The 13399-nt window shown below is 44.5% G+C and overlaps 1 protein-coding gene across 2 annotated transcripts in view; it reads right to left on the minus strand.

Annotated features, from left to right (window-relative positions):
* VRK1 (VRK serine/threonine kinase 1) overlaps positions 1–13399 on the minus strand; it is an 867990-nt gene that overhangs the window by 327230 nt on the left and 527361 nt on the right. The gene's annotated exons all lie outside the window — the stretch shown is intronic.

Here is a 13399-nt window from a genome sequence, read left to right on the forward strand (position 1 = left end):
AGTGGAGCTGTGTGGCAGCTGACAGCGCAAACTCCCAATTCTGAGGGTTCTGTGATGGAACAGAAGGGGGTCTGATAAACCAAGAAATCCAATGGGATCCAATATGGAATCTGCTCAACACACATCTGCCTTGAGTTCTGTGCTCCTGGCAGAAACCTTGCCTGAAGATTGAAGCAGTAAACTGAAAACATCAGAGAAGATTGAGTTGTTTGCCTGCATAGATGATTCAAAATGTTTGCTTTGTGTGTTAATACGACATATGACAGTTGTGTTGTCTGTTAGAATCAACACCTGCCCTGGACGCAACTTCCCTGCTAAAGCTGTAACTGACAATTGCTTACATCTCCTTCATGTTGATATGTAGATGTTGTAGTGTTTGTACTCACTGTTTTGTATCCATGTAGTTCCAGTTGGATTTGCCAAGCTTTGTCTGTATGATCCTGTCGCTGAGCTCTTGATCAGACTGTCGGGGTCTGAGAGTACCTTCTGACTCCCACCTGGCCTGAGCCCACCACAAAATTCCCTTTGGAATGCACCAATGTTATTGACCTTTTGCCCAGATCCTATTTTTGCTGTGTCCATACATTTTGAGATACCATGCTTGTCCATCCATTTTTTATGATACCATTGTAACTTCCTCATATGCAGTTTGGCATTGGGAAGCACCCCTAATGCTCTGCCTGACTGCCTACTTGTGAATGACGGTCCTGCAGTCATAGGGGATGAACTCTTTAGTTGATAAAGGTATAAAAGGGGTTCTTAGTGTTTGTCTGGCTGGCAAAGGCCCAGTGCATTCAGTCTCACAGAGAAAGTTTAGACCTGACTGGGTAGACTCCTTAGAGTTCCTAGGCATTTTAGCACTGCTATCACATATTCCAAAATGATGAAGAAGCTCTCCTTTGAATTGAGCTCTTCCTCCTTGAGCTTCCAAATAAGGATAGATTTGTATTCCTAAGGATAGAAGCTAAGATTTTAGCTCGAAGAAGCCACTGGAGCCAGAACTACGTTAATACGTAAGATAGATAAGCATGAGAGAATAGTGAAGATGAGAAGCCTCAGCTCATGAGAAGAGACAGCTCCAGCTCAGCTCCCTAACTCAGTCTGATAGGAAAGCCTCCTGAAGATCCAAAGAACCTCCTTTACCATCTTTGCCCAACAGAGGAGACAACAGAGCAAAAGCTGCTGCGAACTTTCTTTTTTTTTGGACTTGAATGTGGGAGATATGAGGATAGATGACCCAAAATTCAATTGGTCTCCACGTGTTCCCCTTGGAACTAGAACTAGAACAGATAAAAAAACCTAACCTAGACTCAGTTGGGGGCGGGGTTGTGGCATCTATTTTTGGCAACTTGTGCTGCTTGTTTGTTCTCTTCTTCTTTTTGAGAGGAGGACGTTTGGCATGGGCGAAGGCAAGAATGGAGGCGGAAATAAAACCTGTAGCCGTGGTGTATGATATCCAATACCCATCTGTCTTGGGTAATTAAACTCCAATTCTCTTTGAAAGTTAAACCCCTCCTCCTGAAAGGTGCTGCCAGGAAGCCAGCTAGAAAAAAGCTGGTCATTAGGTCTCTGTTTCTTGAGTTAAGGACTGACTGACCCCTTACCGAGACTGTGCAGGAGAACTCAGACTTTCCCTGTTCTAGAGAGCCCTAGGCTCTACTAATTCCTCCCCTAGATCTACTAGAAGGAATCATAAGAAGGGGATAAGAAGGATATTGGCCCACCCTCCACTTTTAACTTTTGGAGGCTGGACCTGCAAAAAAAAATCTTTTCTGACTTAACCTTCTGCCTATCCTCCATTTTTCCCTTGTTTCTTTAAACAGGAGGAACAACAAACAACAAACATAAAACGTCAGATTAAAATCCCATCTCTCGTTTTAACATAACATGATCAGACAAATTCTGTAGCCAGGCATGCCATCGAAGAAGAACTCCTGACCCAGTGGCAGCCACCCTAGAGGCCTACAGCATCAAATCAAAACCAAAAAATGCTTACCTTACCCACTGAAGAAACATGCACACTAAATCTTGCAACTCTTAACATCAACCTACACTGCCAGAGCATCACCTTAGACTTTTTAATTGAAAGGAAGGAGATAGTTCTGGTATTTCACATGTGAAACTGGCAAATCAAAAGCCTCATAGCCAGAGTGGAAGAAGTATAAACTTTCTTTCCATCTATCCAAGGCCCTAGCCTCTCTGTCTGCAGGAACCAGATTCTTAAACACAGAAGCCTTAACACCTTTAGGCCCCTGACTAACCATCTTCTACTCCAAAACCTATGCGGGTAAACAAAAAATTCCTAGCCTAAAAAATTCAATCAGAAATGTCCTGTCCTGGAAGAAAAATCCTCCCCTGGAGAGAAAATGCCTCCCTTTGAAAAAAAGAATCCTCTGGAAGAAAAAGAATATTCAGATAGAATCATCCACGAAGAGAATCCTTCAAGAAAGAATCTGGGAGCAAGCTCAGCTGAAGTCTCTGAAACCTCTGAAAATCTCTCAAACCCAGCTCCAGGCCCCCCCTAGGTCAGGTACTATCAGGAGGCCATAATACCCCATCGATTAAATTATTAAAGTAATTAAAAGTACATATGCTTCTTGGGCATGCTACCTGAAGAGCTAGGCTCCCTAATTGCCTGACCTGAAAGGCCCCTGCTGCCCTGGGAGAGAAGCCTAGAGACCAGGGAAGAGAGGGAGTAAGAGAGAAGAGAGGGGAGAAAACCTGAAGAGAGAGGCCACCCTAGCCTGCCTTGCCCCCTCACCCTGGGAACAATACTAACATCTCACCCTGGGAACATGAAGAACCTCACCCTGCCACCAAGAACCACCACCGTACAAAGAACAGTTCTTCTAGCACCGGCTTAGTTCTTCTAGCCTGCGCTTGTCTTCTAGCTTCTTCGGCAAAGCGGGTCCCGGCGGGCGTTTAGGCATAGGCCGGCTTCGGAATTTACACAATACGCACAATCCAAATCCAACTTTCTCTTTACCTTATTAAACCTGCAGTGCGTTTATTAAACCTGAAGCCAACAACGCCGTGCTCAGGCCCCAAGCAAGGAATACACAAAGTATGATAACTTATGCGGTATCTGTTTCACTATGAATGCAATTATTGACTTTTTCCTATTATTGACTTTTTCTGACATCCCGAAAACTAAAATGGCAAGAAAATGGTAAAACTTAAACTTTGAAATAGCTGGTCTGACTGAAACTTGAAAAAAAAAAAGAGAACGCCAACCGCACCATGCAACGCTTGCTGTTGCTGCATCGGACCATGCGGTGGCAAAAGACTGAGGATGACTGGTCAAGGCGCGGCGGTCAGCTGCCTGCCCGATGTCAGTCAAATGTGCCCTTTGGTGACCGGCGTCAGCCTTATATTATCAGTTCCTAACAAGTTCTCTCCAGGTCTTCTAGAGCACTGGGTAGGGGGATAGCAGGGAGGGAAGGTGAGGAGCAATGAAAGAAGACAATACAGATACCAAGTTATGGTAAGTACATAACATAAATTTGATGTCTTTCATTTCTCCTCACGGATGGGTCAGGGTTCCCAGCTATACAGCTCCTGTGTGGTCTCAAGGAAGGATATGCCAGAGCACTGCCAAACCGAAGGAAGCTCTGCTCATGGAAACTATGTCTAATCTGTAATGAGACAATGGTATAAGCTTTTAACTAAATGGCTGCAGCACCAATATCATCTAAAGATACCATGGAAGAAACGGCAGATGAGGTGGACATAAACCTAGCTGAGTGAGCCCTAGGAGGACGAGGCAACTGCAAATAGATTCTTGGTATAAATCAAGGTAATACAGTCCGTTACCCATTTAGCAAGACTAATGTTTGAAACCGCCTGACCTAGACGGCTATGACAGGACACAAAATTGTTCTGATTTTCAAAAAGGTTTTGTCCTATGAAGATAAAAATGTAACTGCCTATGAACATCAGCAGATGTAAAGAAAATTGTGTAAAATCTTACCATATCTTCCACGTTGCAGTATCCATCACATATGGGTTTACTCCTCTTGCTCCCCGAAAGTCCGGCCAGTATACAAAAGATTTCAGTCACTGTATGGTGCGCGTGCAACATCTGACATGGCTAGTGGAATGTGGGCCATAAAAGTGATGTCCGCCCTCAGAACTTCTCAGCCACCAGTCGAACATCAGGTGTTCCTGCCATCACAATTGTCAGACTTTGAAGAAATCAGATAAATGCACCGCTGGGGAACCTTTTCAGTCATTTTCCTTTATTGTAATGCTTGTTCATGTCATCCAGAAAGGGCAAGTGTAAGTGCATCCATCAGATACCCCACAAAGACGCCCACGATCAGTGTCTATTTGGTTTAGGTCAGTCGCACGACTACAAGGCCTGCTCCATTTGCCAGGTGTTTGTGCCCAAAACTTTGTGCAGCTGTCTGCACGCGCTCAATCTTTATCTGGAAAACCAACTTTTAAAACAATTAGCCTTAGGCACGGAGGGTTCCTCCGACTTACCTGCTGAACTGCAAAAAAGAAGAAAGTCAAGACTATCAGGCCTACCAGTACCACTGCACCTTCATCTGACCCTCAGCCTATGGCAGACATCGACCTGGTTGGGTGAAGACTCGGGCTCCACCGCCTCAGATACAGCAGGTACTTCCACGGAAAATCGCACAATCCCACGTGGAGGACACATCCGGTAGAGGCTTTCCCGACACAGTGGGAAACCAGCTATTTCAGTAGGTCCGTCGGATCCCTCCGGTTCCTTACAGTCACCCGATTCCAGGCCTTCCTCCCTTCAAACACCCACAACATGTGAATAGAAAGACATCATTCTCCTTCATTACAGAAATTTGGGAAGAAAACTTGTAGTTGTATGGTCTGGCTGAAGTTGAATTCTGTAGCTACGTTGGGCATGAAAGGGGGATTAGTACAAAGGGGCACCCTATCTTTGTGGAAAATGATGTAAGGAGGCTTAGAAGACAGGGCATGGATCTCAAATTCTCTTTGCTGAAGTGACGGCAATGAGAAAGACTTTCATGAAAAAAGCTAGTCACGATCACTGGCTAGTTCTAAAGGATTTTGAGTTGAGCCTTTTAAAGCCACAGTGAGATCCCAAGGCGGGGAAGGATCTTTGACTGGAGGCATGAGGAAGAAGATTCCTTTCAAGATGGACTTGTACAGTTTGGAAGTTGTAGGGGAACTGAAAATATTACCCGAATGAAATTAAGATGGCTTCCAACTGAAGTTTGATGGTAGATAAGCTGGCACCTTCCTTGGAAAGGGACGCAAGGAAGAGAAGGATAGCTGAAATTGGAGCTGGAAAAGGGTCAATTTTCTCTTTAGAGGCTCAGAAGACAAATCTCTTCCATTTACTCCCACAGACTTTCTTGGTAGCCAGTTTTTGGGAGGCTAGAATAATGCCTTCGATGGGGGAAGCAGGCCTGGACCTTCGAACAATGACGTGGAGAAACCAAGCAGTCAATTTGAGGGATATCAGACTGGGGTGAAAACTCTCTGGTGAAAATGGAGGTCCTGTGAGTTCTAGTATCCATGGAGGATATTTCAGGTGAGACCAGAGGAAGGAGAACCAAATCTGAAGAGGCCAATAGGGGGGCAATGAGGATTATCAAGAACTTCAGATGCTTTTTCTTCTGAAAAAAAAAAAAACTTGGAATCAAGGGTAGTGGAGCATAAGTTTAGCCGAGACAGGAGGACAATCGTGAACCAGAGCATCCCTTGGGGGACCTACCTGGAAGGAAGATCAGAGCAAAGTAGTTGCTGCAGTTGTTGTTCTGGGGTGATGCAAACAGGTCGCAGCAAAGTTGGCCGCAGTGACTGAAGATCAAGCCCACTACTGATTGGTTGAGGGGCCACTCGTAAGGGATCAGGATGGACCTGCTGAGCTTGTCTACCTGGACTTTGGATTTTCCAAGTATGTGAGCTGCAAGGAGAAAACGGTCCGAAGACATTGCCCATTCCCAAACCCTCATGGACTCTCTGCACAATATGCAAGAATGTGCTCCTCCTTGTTTGTTGATGTACCACACCAATGACATCTTGTCTGTGTGAATCGCAATAGTTCCTAGAGGGAGCATGTTGTGAAAGACTTGCAATGCAAGGACGACTGCTCTCATCTCCACAACACCGATATGCCACTTGGTCTCTATGTGGGACCATGTGCCTTGGACCATCTTTCCCTTGAAAACCCCCCCCCCCAAACTGGGGGGTGTCCATGATCACCATAACTATGGGAGAAGAAAGGAGGAAGGGCCTGCCTATCTTCGGGTCACCTAAAAGCAACCACCACTGAAGATGCCTTCTGCAAACCAAAGTCAATCTGATAGGAATAGATGGAGGCTGGTAGACAAGAGACCATTCAGCAGCCAGGGTCCAGTGAACTCACATAAAATACCTTGCTAGTTGGACTAGGGGATGGCAGCCATCATAGATCCTACAGCCTGAATTATTAGCCTTACCAGTGGGGAAGACCAGTTTAAGATGGCTCGAACATGATCCCTCAAAGTCTGAACACTATGAGTGAGCAGAGCCGCAATCTGGTTCACTGTGTCCAAGGCAGCTCCAATGAATTCTAAACTCTGAACCGGGGCTGGGTTTGACTTTGTCAAGTTTATGGTGATACCCAGATTATTGGCAAGGGTGAAGAAGTAATCCCTGGCCTGGAGTAGTTGATGCCTGGTTGGGGCAGTGAAAAGCTAGTTGTCCAGATATGGAAACACCTGGAATCCTTGCAGTCTCAGGTAAGCTGCGACTACTGCCATGAATTTGGCAAACACCCTAGGGGTTCTGGTGAGTCCAAAGGGCAGAGCTCTGAAGTGAAAATGACTGGCTCCCAGCCTGAAGTGCAAATGGCTTCTGGAGCAACTATATTTTGATGCGACAGCAAGCGTCATTCAAGTCCACTGCGCACATCCAATCATCCTTCCGCAGCAGAGGTAGAATGGAGTGGGACCATCACCATTCAGAACTTCTTTATGAGCAAATTCAATCTGCTTAAATCCAAAATGGATTGCAGGTCCTCAGTTTTCTTTGGCACTAAAAAGAAGCGAGAATAAGTTCCAAATCATCTTTGTTCTGTCTGGACCACTTGGATGACTCTTTTTTGCAGTAGATTTAAAATTTATGTTACTGCGTACTCCCTCTGACTGGGTGGAATGTCAGGGAGTCTATTTGACCTCTCTGGTGGAGGAAGGAGAAAGTGAATATAATAACCTGTGGATATAATCTTTAGTACCCATTTGTTTTAGGTTATATCTGTCCAGATGGTAGGGTGCAGAGAAAAACTTCCCACTACTGCCTCCAGAGATGAGCAGTTGGGCAGTGCTTCAGGAGCGCTGACAGAGTCCATCAGAGAATGGCTCCCTGAAACCATGATTCTGCAAACCCCCTCTGCCCATGGGGTGGCGTCTCCCATTGAAACTTCCTCCTCTGCCTCTAGAGGAAGAACCCCACGCTGATCCTGGGAAGACCCGTGAGATTTTTCAGAACCAGGTTTCCATTGTGCTGCTTTCTAGGAAAAGTTTGCTGAGGAGATGAAAACTTGAACCAGACGGCAGATAAGGGCTTCCCTTCTTGCTCACTATGGGTTAGGGTCTCTTTATGCGATAGACTGAAAAGGGAGAATCCATCAAAAGGGACATTGACAAAGGATGCCTTAAAGGTTCCGCAAAATCACAAAGCCTCATCCAGGCATGTCTCCAAATAGCGATGCCTGAGCCGGCTGCTCGTGAGGCATCCTCTGTGGAGTGGGAGATAAGCCTCATGGAAGAACTGGACAAGGACAAAAGAGTTGTTAGTCAGGGGGATACCTTCTTGAAGTCCTCTGCAAACATGAACTCTGCCAGAGAGTCTAAGACTTCCTTTACTCGATTACAGAGTGAACTGGAAAGTCTGCCAGGTAGTTTAATGCTCTCAGTGAAAAGGCGGCAGAGGCATAAACGTGCTCCCTATTCGGTGGATGGACAGTGGAGCCCTGTTTCGTTAGTTTTCTTCTTGACAGCTGCTGCCACAACCATGGCATCAACTAGAATACCCTTGGTCCAATATGGTCTGTCCTTAGGGGAAGATAAAATCTTATCCGGGCATTTGGGAATTGGTTCGATAGAGTCCGGCATCTTCCAGGACCGGCAAGACACCAAATCCATAAGCTTGTCAGCCGGGCTGACCACCCAGGATATAGATGGGCCCATCCCAAAAAACTCCAAAAACAGACTCCTTTGAGGAAGGAGGTTGGACTGACCAACCACCTCTCTGCCTCAGGATATCTAAAACGTCTCCAAAGGACACGTCCTCTAGTGTTGATCTGGGGATACTTTCGCTTCATCGAAATCCATGTCCTCAGTGACTGACTCCAAGGGGGAGATGCGCCTCCTCCTGCACTTCCTCTTATGCAGAATCTCCTCTGTGGGATGTTCAGGGGAGATCTCGGAAGAGGAAGGTACTCCCTCTGGGGGAAGAGTTTGGAAGCTAGTCTGGACGGGCTGACTGAGCGGTATGACAGCTCAAGTCTCTGATCCAAGGGGGGTAGACGGAAGAGTCACAGCTCAAGCAGACCACATCCTTATGGCAAGAGAAAGCCCTTTCTATAACTTGGAGTGCCGAGGGGCCTGGAGAATTCCTCTCCAGTTCCACAGGATCCGATGCTACTGAAGAAGAAAGGGCAGGGATCCCCGAGCCCTGGGTTCCAGGTAGAATCAGACCCGAACTGTCCAGCACCGAGGGGAAGAGACGGCTCTGATATAGTTAGAGCCGAACTCCTCCTCCCCGATCCAAAAGGGACATCCCAGATCAGAGACTCGCTGCATTCCGAAGATAAAGGAGAAGTCAGGGCAACAGTCTGAGTGGAGGAAGGGTCGCTACTCATACTCTACACTTGTTCTCTCATTTGACTATGATCGTGAGATTCCGATAAAGGAGGACATATTGGTGGAGGAGACCGAGCTCGGAGGAAAACACTTGCAGAGCCTGAGGGGATGGCATGGAAAAGATCCCCAACTGGATCAGAGTCTTGAGAATCTTCCTGGACACGTCAGCCCCTGAAAGGCTCCTAGAAGACCAGGAAGAAGCCACTGACGGGAACCTGGAGTACCTAATGGGCATCTGCTGCAGTCCGAGAGAAGGAGCAGACTAAATGCCCAGCACCGGAGTGGGACCCTTAGCTGTTGGATCCATAGTCTTAGAATCCAAGGTGGAAGGAGTAACTTCAGGAGAACTGGAGATTAGATAAGTACCAAAGAGTGCTTCCGGTCCACCGGAGCAGATGTGGTCCTAGGATCAGAGCGTATCAGATCCAAAGATTTTGGAACTTGTGGGTGGCTCCAAATATGTCCTTGAGGACTTATGAGGGAGCTTATTAGGGTCAAAAGACCCTGCCACACTCCTGGAGAGAGTTTGAGCATTTAGAGAAGAACATGAAGCAGGCAAGAGGCCATTAAAAATCAACTTATTTTTGCAGTCAGCGATAGCCCTCGGATTAAAGCTCTCTCAGATAGAGCAAGCTGACCAAAGAAGAAGCAAAAAATATCTTTTTTTTGTTTATGTAACAATAGCAATAATAAACAGCGGTGGGGGTGGGGGGGGGGGTGGTTCTAAAACCAACAGCCAGTAGAGAGAAGAAGAAAGCACGGGCAAAGCCCAACTGCCGAACTAGGAGGAAAAGGAGAAATTCTAAACTTATACAGCTATGGAAGGGGAGGAAGAACACAAAAAGCAATCTGAAAAAGCAATCTGAAAAAGAAGATAGCAATCCTACCAGAGAAAGCTTGACAAAAGGCTCGAGACTCGATAATCACGTCTGACACTGCTGGCGGCAAATGAGGTCCGAGGGAGTTAGACTGAGGACAGTGCATTATGCATTATAGGAAGTGGGAGTAGCTTAAGACTTGGATCCTAGTCTGTAAAAATGCGGCTGAATCAAATCCGAGGGTTGGATCCATAACCCCAACAGTGAGGAGGAATGAAAGAAACATCAGATCAGCAGTTACACATACAACAGATGGGACAGGAGGTTACTTTCCAAGCAATAGCACTTAGCAGAATGTCTGGTTGTGAAAAAGTACATAAACTTTGCCATGTTTTCTTTTTCTGAAGATAGTTTGCTTGGAAACTATCCCTTTTTCTTCAGTCTTGTCCAGATAATAGAGTAGCCTGTGGACATCTAAGGTATGAAAAAAAATCCTCTAACCTCTGTTTTTGAGTTCAAGGAAGAAAACAAGGTTTAACATATTGGTTCAAAGTAAACTTAGAAAACTATATTCATGAAAATAGGGTTGCTACACGCTGTCCTTATGGAAACTCAAAAAGGGAATGAGAAGACATGAGGACCTGCAGCTTAGATACTCCAAGAAAGAAGCAAATTTCAGGGAAGAACTAGCTGAAATAGTGAAACAGCTTCTCAAAGACAACATTAAGATACCAGGATAGATCCACCTGTTTTCTAAGTGGACAAATATGTAAAAGCCCTTACAAGAACAGTTTAACATGGAATAAAGAAAAGGGTGGGAGGAGTATCTTTGGTATCTTTAATAAGAACCTGGTTATCATAGGAAAAGGGGAAAGAGAGGAACATTCCCATCCATGAGAAAGAAAAAAACATCTGTTTTCTAGGTCTTTTTACCCTTAGTTGTCTTAGCACAGAACTGCTGTAACCAACTATTTGGAGAAAAATGGATGTAATTGGGGAGTTCCCATAGGTAGACAATTTTTTGGAAGACCACTGGGTGTAATACATTTCTGAGGGCCTGTCCTAGACCTGCCTAGGCAGTCTGCTACTGTGTTCTGCTCTGATAGAATACAAGTTGCTAATAGGAAGAAATTGTGTGGAGTTGCCAACTCCCAAGCCACCATGGCTAGTCTGTATTGGATGCAAAATCTTGTTCCCCCTGGTTTCTTTACATATCTCAATAACCATGTCTGTTCCTGTATTCACGAGTAAGCCACCACAAATATATTTTTGCTACAACGCCCAATAAATAGTTTACAACCACTTATTATACCAACCAATTATTCTTTTTTTATCTTCTTTAGTTTCCCCTATATTACTGTACAATTACCTTATACTCGTCTTAATGTACTCCAGTAACTGTATAAACAAAATTACTTAAACATCAGCACAATGATTTCAAGTTTTTTGTTATCTCTGCTTTAATTCTATGATTTTGGGCAACTCTGCTACAATTGTAAAATTGCTGTAATTGTTGGAGCTTTTCTCCCCGGACCACCACTGAAAACGGGACTTTTTGGCCCAGTGGACTTTCCCAGTCAACAAATGTCAATAAATAAATATAACATAACTGTGATGTTGTCCGTTACAACCAAGAGTGGTCCAGGATTCCAGACATGATTCACTGCTTGGACAGCCTTTATCAGGGTCATTTGCCAGAGGTATGTGCGTTTTTGCCTAAAACGATGCTCCCACATGCCCTGAATTTCACAAACTGCCCCAGTGCAAAATCTGTCTAGGAATTGCTGGATGGAGCTACCATCTGGGAGGTAGCTAAAAGGCATCCTATCTGTGAAAAGGGGCCAGGGAAGACTTCTCTAGATTTAGCCTGAATATTAGACTGCAGACAAGATGCATGAAAACTTGAAGGAATGCCAGGGTGCAGCCAGAACAAAGTAAATGCCCAGGTAAGGGCTGGAGGCAGTACCCTTGGATCAGTACAGAGACCAAATGGCAAACATGCAAATTGAAAGTATGACCCTAAAACAAAAAAATCTTAGATAACATCTGTGGTCTTAGTGCAAAGGGGTGGGAAGGATATGCAACCTTGAGGTACAGAATAGCTACACAACCCTTGAAAGGAGGAGGGGGTGCAGAGTCTGCAAGGCTAACATTTTGAACTTTGGAACCAACTGAAAGGTCTAAAATTGGTATACAGGTGCAGTCTTTCTTGGGTACTAGAAAAATCCCTTTCCAACAGTTAAAAGTATTCAAGAAAGAACAGGCTCAATCACTCATTGCTGACATTTCTGATAGGATTCGGGGGGAGTGGGAGAGTGAATTTTTTAGGAGGGGGAGGAGTACATGACTGAAGAGGGAGACATGGCCATTTGTAGCTATGCTGAATTACATTCAGTACCCAAGTATGTAACATTAGCGGTCACCAGAGATGACAAGTGGGAAGGTTCGCCTGTCAACCTGGGAGATTTCCAGGGTAGGGATGGAAGAGAGGAGGCCCAAAGGTAGGCATTTTTCCTATGATAGGAGAACCCTTTTAATCTGTTCCTTTCTTCTCTGAGTTACTCTGCCATTTTCTCTTGAATTGTTCTTCTGTGGATTTCTACAGAGAATGTTTGAAGGGCTTCTGAAAGAAGGATAATTCCCACTGGTACCTACGGACAGGGGATAGAAAGAATTGGTTGCTCTCTGGCTTTAATATTCCTTTTTCTTCTATTTTATTTATTTTTAAAAGTACCTCATTTGATGAATTCCCTAAAAATAAAGCTTTCTCCACAGGGATATTTAAAATCTGAGCTTTTAACATTTTTTGGAAAATTTTGCAGTCTGACATTCCTGCATATCACATTCACTGCAGCTGCAACTCTGGATACAAGATCCAATGCATCGCATGCACATCACATTGAGTGTTTACTTTGTAGGGAGAACTTACCATATTCATAAACTAGTTTTAGTGTCACAGTAGGAAGATTGTTGCATGTCAACAAAAACAGAAACCAAATATAGATTGCTGCATGTCAACAAAGAAACTAAACATTGGGTACACATGTGGCAATTAATTGCTCTAAAAGCTAATGTGGAAAAGGCACTTCTTACAATACCTGTCAAAACGTCCTGTTACCTTTTTTTTATTGAGGACATGATCAGATGAATAAGTATTTAGAGGTACTATCCTTGTCTACAGAATTAACATATAGGTCAGCAAAGGAGTAAACATACAAGAGCGATGCACTTCTTGTAAATTCCATTTGGTTTTCTAGGAGCAGGGAGATGAAAAAACGGAGAAGCAGCAGCATTAAGAGAGTCATCCAAAACTGGAGAGTTGGCCAAGAGCTTTGGGGAATCCATATTAAGCAAGTCACAGTATCTTTTTTTTTTTTTTTTTGAGCCTCAAAAACTTCATTCCCCTCCCACTTATTTCAGAGATAGTGTCACAGATTTCTTCAATATAAGAATCTGACAATCAGGTGGTCTCAGATGCAGATTCACAGGGAATGAGAAAAGAAAACTGAAGCACAGTCAAGCCCTTCTTCCAAGTCACAGACTGCCATTCCTTCAGAGGAAGGGTTAGCATCTCTCTTTTAAGCTTGGAAAGATACTGGAGTGCAAGACTGGAAAGGAGTACATTGCCATAAAAAGACCCTCAACAAAATTAAGTCTTTCTGGGAACCCTTATGAGTGGATGGTGTAGAAAAGACTTTCTTACGAATCTCTAGTTTGACAGTAATC

This window comes from Protopterus annectens, chromosome 6.part0, assembly GCF_019279795.1.
Source record: "Protopterus annectens isolate FY-2018-M chromosome 6.part0, PAN1.0, whole genome shotgun sequence".
Taxonomy (NCBI): domain Eukaryota; kingdom Metazoa; phylum Chordata; order Ceratodontiformes; family Protopteridae; genus Protopterus; species Protopterus annectens.